The following is a 7,972-nucleotide window of genomic DNA, read 5'->3' on the forward strand; positions in this document are numbered from 1 at the left end:
GACTATATCAGGATATATATTACCTCTCTCTAATGTATATGACTCTATCAGGATATATATACCTCTCTCTAATGTATATGGCTCTTCGATAATATATACCTCTCTCTAATGTATATGACTATATCAGGATATATATACCTCTCTTCTAATGGTATATGACTATATCAGGATTCACTTTTGACCATTTGACATCTTGTATTTACTGTTGTTTAGCTGGTTGAATGAGTTGCCTATGAAAGCTACTTCATCTGCAAGAAAACAGGCGGCTGCAGCAGTGACTGTAAGTTATGTGATTTCCTCATATGAAATTAAAAAGTATGTTTGTAGCCTACGCAGTTACAAAATGGCTGTTTAACTGTAACACATATTTCTCTGTAACATTGAATAAATGTGTTGGTATGTAGGAAGACGGGCAGACTCTCGTACTGTAGGTCTAGGCTACCTACAAAATATTATAACGTTAGGACTACATCAGACATTCAATAGTCAGAGTAGGTTTGAGCTATGATCACTTATCGTGCTGACAAACCTGATGGTCTCTGTGAACTGATCTGAACAGGTTTCGGCTGATCATTTCATATAGCTGAGGTATAGACCTGATCTACATATCATAACACCTACTATACATTATAACTAGTCACTTTACATAATATAACATCTACATATCACTAACAACCCACTACTATACATTATAACCTAGTCTACTTTACATAATATAACATCAACATATCACTAACCCACTACTATACATTATAACCTAGCCTACTTTACATTAATATAACATCTAGATATCACTAACAACCACTACTATACATTATAACCTAGTCTACTTTACATAATATAACATCAACATATCACTAACAACCAAACTATACATTATAACCTAGTCTACTTTACATAATATAACATCTACATATCACTAACAACCCACTACTTTACATTATAACCTAGTCTACTTTACATAATATAACAATCTACATATCACTAACAACCAAGTACTATACATTATAACCTAGTCTACTTTACATAATATAAAACCTCTTACTTGTTGAAATAAACTTTCTGAATGGATCAATGATTTCCCCTCAGATCAATCATGTCCGTTTTAGCCCTTCTGCTACATTCTCATATACGTTTAGAAAATAACAGTTGAAAGACAATAAATAGCCTATCTTTAATTAATTAAAATAATTGTGATACATGTCCTTGTTGTTGCTGTACTCTCTATAAATACCTTAACAAACAGTGACTTATTATTATTATTATATTATTATTATTATATTGTTGTTGCTGTACTGTCTATAAATACCTTAACAAACAGTGACTTATTATTATTATTATTATTATTATTTTTGTTGCTGTACTGTCTATAACTACCTTATTATTATTGACAGTTACCATGGAGAGAAATGTCACAACTACATGTTCATGTGATTGCATTAAATCACCTGACTGTTTCGATATGTCTGTTAGTAAATGTTTTATAAGAGATCATTAATAAATTAGAACAATTGACATTCAAGAATTACTGTGTTAACCACAACCAACATGTTGGATCTCTGTTTAGGGGTCAGTTCTCTAAATTGAGTCTCTCTGGGGAGAGAGAGGAGGGGGGTCCTGCCTCTAAAATGAGTCTCTCTGGGGAGAGAGAGGAGGGGGGCCCTGCCTCTAAAATGAGTCTCTCTGGGGAGAGAGAGGAGGGACCCTGCCTCTAAAATGAGTCTCTCTGGGGAGAGAGGGAGTGTGGCCCTGCCTCTAAAAGGAGTCTCTCTGGGGAGAGAGAGGAGTGTGCCCTGCCTCTAAAATGAGTCTCTCTGGGGAGAGAGGAGGGGCCTGCTCTAAAGAGTCTCTCTGGGGAGAGAGAGGAGGGGCCCTGCCTCTAAAAGAGTCTCTCTGGGAGAGAGAGGAGGGGCCTGCCTCTAAAAGGAGTCTCTCTGGGGAACATGACACCAAAGCTAAGAGGTGAGATTACAATTTTGTTTAAGAATTTAAGAATTTATTCCAAAATGCTATATCAAACATTAAATGCTATATCAAACATTAAATTGCTATATCAAACATTTTCACATTTGTTTTTTTCATCAGAAATGGTTGTTTGTGGGTACCTTCAATACTACTTTTCTCAGATTTTTAATTAATAGATTTCAGATGTTTATAATTTTTTTATGCAAAACGTTTATATATCCCATGTTTAGCTGGAATGGAATGTTGTATCCTGTATATTTGACTGTGATATGTGGTTGTCTCACCTAGCTATCTTAAGATGAATGCACTTACTGTAAATCGTTCTGGATAAGAGCATCTGCTAAATCAGGGTTCTCAATCCGGGGTCTGTGGAGGTACTGCAGGGGTCTCAATCCGGGGGTCTGTGGAGGTACTGCAGGGGTTCTCAATCCGGGGTCTGTGGAGGTACTGCAGGGTTCTCAATCCGGGGTCTGTGGAGGTACTGCAGGGGTTCTCAATCCGGGGTCTGCCGGAGGGTACTGCAGGGTTCCACGGCACCCTGACTGTACTCGTTACAATGTAAGACATTTGATAGAATTTTCACGACACAACCACTTTGCCTACTCTTAATTATTGCCTAAATAATGGAATGCATTTTTTTTTTTTACCAATTCTGATCGTTGTTACAAGCAGAATTTTGACAATATTACCGTTATATCAACACACTCTTCACACCCGTTTAACAACTCTAACTAGCTTTGGCATAGTAGGCATCAAGTCCCTTGCCAATAATGTGCATAGTTGCATACAATGTTAATTTTCATCTAACACATATTACGCCCTAGATGCCTTCAATTGCCCAATTTATAGCCATGTCCAATTTAGGATTATTATTTAACAACGTGATGTTGTGCTCCAAAGGGACAACTTGAAATAACATGATGTAGATAATTAAATAATCAAAAGAAAAACGTGTTTATTAAACACTCTTAGAAAAGAAGGTTCCTTATAGAACCAAAAAGGCTTCTATCACTTCCTTAATATATGGAATCACTAAAAGTTATACAATTTATACAATTATAAAATTATATATTTTTGGGCTCAGTGAAGAAGAGCCTCTCGAGTTCTGATCAATGAAAGGTTCATGTTTTGAGGATGTGAACCCAGCAGCCCTCCAGTGGTCAGATCAATTCTGCCTGATTTTTCCAGCGCCCGGCCCGGGATTCGAACCAGCCACCTTTCAGCCAAACYTTAAGCATTTGAACCATATTTGTTTTCAGAAAAAGGTATACAATCAAAACAAAACACATGTCCTGTTTATCAAGATGTGGCAGATTTAAACAGCCTGAATACATGTTTTAATGAAGAAATTACACTCTTTTTGACAACTTGTTGTTTCTTAATGGCTGCTGGGTAATTTGATATGCATCGAAATCTTCATTCGTAGACATTGAATTGAGTGAATGCTGCGCAGGTTCACTGAGTTGCAAACCATATGGACAGGTCTAACTCATTGATTTGTAGATCTGACTCAGTTGCTACCTCAGATTATGAGCCGAGCAGGTGTCGCGAATCAGTTATGTAGTACCCACAGAAGGCCACAGGGAGGAGCAAGAGAGCTATAAACCCATACTGTTTTGTGCCTTAAAAACCCTAAACCTAACAATTAATCAAATGTATTTATAAAGCCCTTTTTACATCAGCAGATGTCAAAAAGTGCTATACAGAAACTCTAACCCTATGTATTACCTATTTTACCCTCGACCCTAATTCTAGGGCCCTTTTATGATATTTATTATTGCAAGGCAGAACACTTGATAAACAAGACACATTAGTTTTATTTTTCAAATGTGTTTTGAACTGGGTGACCTGGAGAGAGAGATTGTGCATGGGTACCAGGTATTAGGTAATAATGAGAAATAAGGATAACCAGTACTGGATCAATATGCAGGGGTACCACGGTAAGTTGAGGTAGTAATGAGACTTTAGAGTACCAGTACTGAGTATGGTTGCAGGGGTACATGTGTTGAGGTAATAATGAGGCTATAAGGAGTACCAGTACTGAGCAATGTGGCAGGGGTACCAGGTATTGATGTAATAATGAGACTATCAAGGAGTACAGTACTGAAGTCAATGTGGCAAGGGTACCAGGTAGTTGAGGTAATAATGAGACTATAAGGACTACCAGTATGAGTCAATGTGCAGGGGGACCAACGGTAGTTGTAGGTAATAATGAGACTATAAGGAGTACCAGTACTGAGCAATGTGCAGGGTTCGCCAGGTAGTTGAGGTGAATAATGGAGATATAAGAGTACCAGTATTTGAGTACAATGTGGCAGGGGGTACAGGTAGTTGAAGGTTAATAATGAACTATAAGGTCATACCAGTACTGAGTCAATGTGCAGGGGTTACCCAGGTAGTTTCAGGTAATAAGAGACTATAAGGAGTACCAGTACTGAGTCAATGTGCAGGGGTACCGAGGTAGTTGAAGGTAAATAATGAGATATAAAGGACACCAAGTACTGAGTCAATGTGCAGGTGGTACCAGGTAGTTGAGGTAATAATGAGACTATAGGAGTACAGTACTGGAGTCACTGTGCAGGGTACCCACAGGTTAGTTGAGGTAATAATGAGACTATTAAGGAGTACCAGTACTGAGTCAATGTGCAGGGGTACCAGTAGTTGAGGTAATAATGAGACTATAAGAGTACCAGTACTGAGTCAAATGTGCAGGGGTACCAGGTAGTTGAGGTAATAATGAGACTATAAGGAGTACCAAGTACTGGAGTTCAATGTTGGCAGGGGTACCAGGTAGTTGAGGTAATAATGAGACTAATAAGGAGTACCAGTATGAGTCAATGTTGCAGGGGTACCAGGTAGTTGAGGTAATAATGAGACTATAAGGAGTAACCAGTACTGAGTCAATGTGCAGGGGTACCAAGGTAGTTGGAGGTAATAATGAGACTATAATGAGTACCAGTACTGAGTCAATGTGCAGGGGTACCAGGTAGTTGAGGTAATAATGAAGACTATAAGGAGTACCAGGTACTGCCTCCTTCAAATGTGACCAACCGGCTCAAATTTGTTAATTATCTAAATAAACTAAATGTAGGTGTTTGGGTTATGTCAATTTAAATTGTTTTGTTTATGCCATCAGTGGTTATTTTATGTTGGTAAAGTGAATAAAATTATCGAAGATTGTATATTTGCAATTCTGAGGTGATTACTACTTTAGTGAGGAATTAACATTATTCAGTACTTACTATGCAGTTGCTACATAAATTCCAATAGATGGGCGCATAAGACCACAAGATGCCATTTCAGAAGATTAGTTTAGTTTCTCCTGGATACCACCACCACTCCCTCACAGGAAAACTCCTGTGTGCTTCTTTCTGTTCCTTTCACACTGCTATGCAAGAGGAGACTGAAAGAGCACTGAAAAAGCATTTAACAGATTACTGTGAGTTATATAATTTATTTTATTATTTATTTAACCCTTTATTTAACCAGGTTAGCAAATGAGAACAACGTTCTCATTTACAATTGCGACATGGCCAAGATCAATCAAAGCAGGGGTTCGACACATACACAACACATAGTTACACATGGAGTAAAACAAACACTACAGTCAATAATACAGTGAAAAATAGTCTATATACAATGTGAGCAAGTGAGGTGAGATAAGGAGGTGAAGGCAAAACAAAATATATATATCAAATACTTGATAGGAGCAATATAGCAAAGGCCATGGCGGCGATAGTAGAAGTACAATATAGCAATGTATAAAAAAATAAAATAATACACTTGAATGGGATTGGTTTGCAGTGGGAAGAAAGCTGTAAAGATAGAGAAAATCAGACAATAAATGGGTCCAACAAAGCGAGACAAGAATAAGATAAAAATAAACATAGCAGTAGGTAAAGAGGTAGTTTGGTTTTGGGGCTACAAATTCATCACGATCGGGCTTGTACAGGTGCACGTAATCTATGAGCTGCTCTGACAGCTGTGCTTAAAGCTAGTGAGGGAGATAAGTGTTTCCAGTTTTCAGAGATTTTTGTAGTTCGTTCCAGTCATTGGCAGCAGAGAACTGGAAGGAAGAGGCGGCCAAGAAGAATTGGGTTTGGGGGTGACAGAGAGATATACCTGTGGAGCGCGTGGTTGATTTGGACCGAGGTCTTGATCTGAGTGCTGCTACTGGTAGGCATGGACCAGGAGCTGAGAATAAGGGGGGACTTTACTAGCAGGGCTTGTAGGATGACCTGGAGCCAGTGGGTTTGGCGACGAGTTATGTAAGCGAGGGCCAGCCACCGAGAGTGTACAGGTCGCAGTGGTGGGTAGTATATGGGGCTTTGGTGAAAACGGAATGGCACTGTTGATAGACTGCATCTAATTTATTGAGTAGGTTTTGGAGGCTATTTTGTAAATGACATCACCGAATGTCGAGGATTGTAGGATGGTCAGTTTTACAAGGGAAGTTTGGGCAGCATGAGTGAAGGATGCTTTGTTGTGGAATAGGAACCAATTCTAGATTTAACTTTGGATTGGAGATGTTGATGTGAGTCTGGAAGGAGAGTTTACAGTCTAACCAGAACCTAGGTATTTTGTAGTTGTCCACATATTCTAAGTCAGAGCCGTCAGAGTAGGATGTTGGACAGGCGGGCAGGTGCAGGCAGCTGATCGGTTGAAGAGCATGCTTTTTAGTTTACTTGATTTAAGAGCAATTGGAGGCCACGGAAGGAGAGTTGTATGGCATTGAAGCTCGCCTGGAGGGTTGTTAACAGTGTCAAAAGAAGGGCCAGAAGTATACAGAATAGTGTCGTCTGCGTAGAGGTGGATCAGGAGATCACCAGCAGCAAGAGCGACATCATTGATGTATACAGAGAAGAGAGTCGGTCCAAGAATTGAACCCTGTGGCACCCCCATAAGCACTGCCAGAGGCCGGACAACAGACTCGCGATTGACACACTGAACTCGATCAGCAGAAGTAGTTGGTGAACCAGGCGAGGCAATCATTAGAGAAACCAAGGCTGTCGAGTCTGCCGATGAGGATGTGGTGATTGACAGAGTCAAAAGCCTTGGCCAGGTCAATGAATACGGCTGCACAGTATTGTTTCCTATCGATGGCGGGTTACGATATCGTTTATGACCTTGAGCGTGGCTGAGGTGCACCATGACCAGCTCTGAAACAGATTGCATAGCGGAGAAGTATGGTGGGATTCGAAATGGTCGGTAATCTGTTTTGTTGACTTGGCTTTCGAAGACCTTAGAAAGGCAGGGTAGGATAGATATAGGTCTTGTAGCTGTTAGGGTCAAGAGTGTCATGATAATGATCATTCAAGTTTATTATTACCTGTTTTTTTACCATGTTTTGAAATAATTCTTTATTAATATAACGATTAACAATAAGCCTGAACATAAATTCAGTCATCTCTGGTTGAAGAAAACGTATTTTCATAGTACATTCATTGTAAAATTAATCGACCAGCATCAAGCTGCTCTGCCTTCTCGAGCAAGTAGTCAACTCATCTCCACTAAAAAGCTTGTGTTGTCACTCTGCCTTCTCCGGGGCATGTTGAGGTAAATTTACTAACCGGGAGGGTTGAATTGAATTATGTAATTTATTGGTGGGCTGGAAGACACACTGTTGTCTTTTCTATTCTGAGGTTGTTTACTCGCAATATCAGATATTAAGATCCTTTTTTATAATGCATGTATACTAAGGTTGAGGTTCTGACTAGTGATAATTTATCCGAGGTTCAATGACCATTTTAGAAATCATGGGACATACAGTCTGTGGTTTCATGCTATTTATGTCAATCATATTGCTGCTTGTAGCCTATAACTGATGCTTCGTGGTCTTATGCTGCCATCTATTGGACATATTTAGCAATTAAAAGTTATTAATTCACGTACAACATACATTGGTGAGTCAGCTGAGAAATAAACTGTTTTTTCTTGTTAATTCCTTAGATCTCTCAACCTGCCCCATCTATCCCAAGCCAGTTGCTGGACTTTCAATAGAGGTTTC

This window comes from Salvelinus sp. IW2-2015, linkage group LG15 (genome assembly GCF_002910315.2).
Source record: "Salvelinus sp. IW2-2015 linkage group LG15, ASM291031v2, whole genome shotgun sequence".
Lineage (NCBI taxonomy): Eukaryota > Metazoa > Chordata > Actinopteri > Salmoniformes > Salmonidae > Salvelinus > Salvelinus sp. IW2-2015.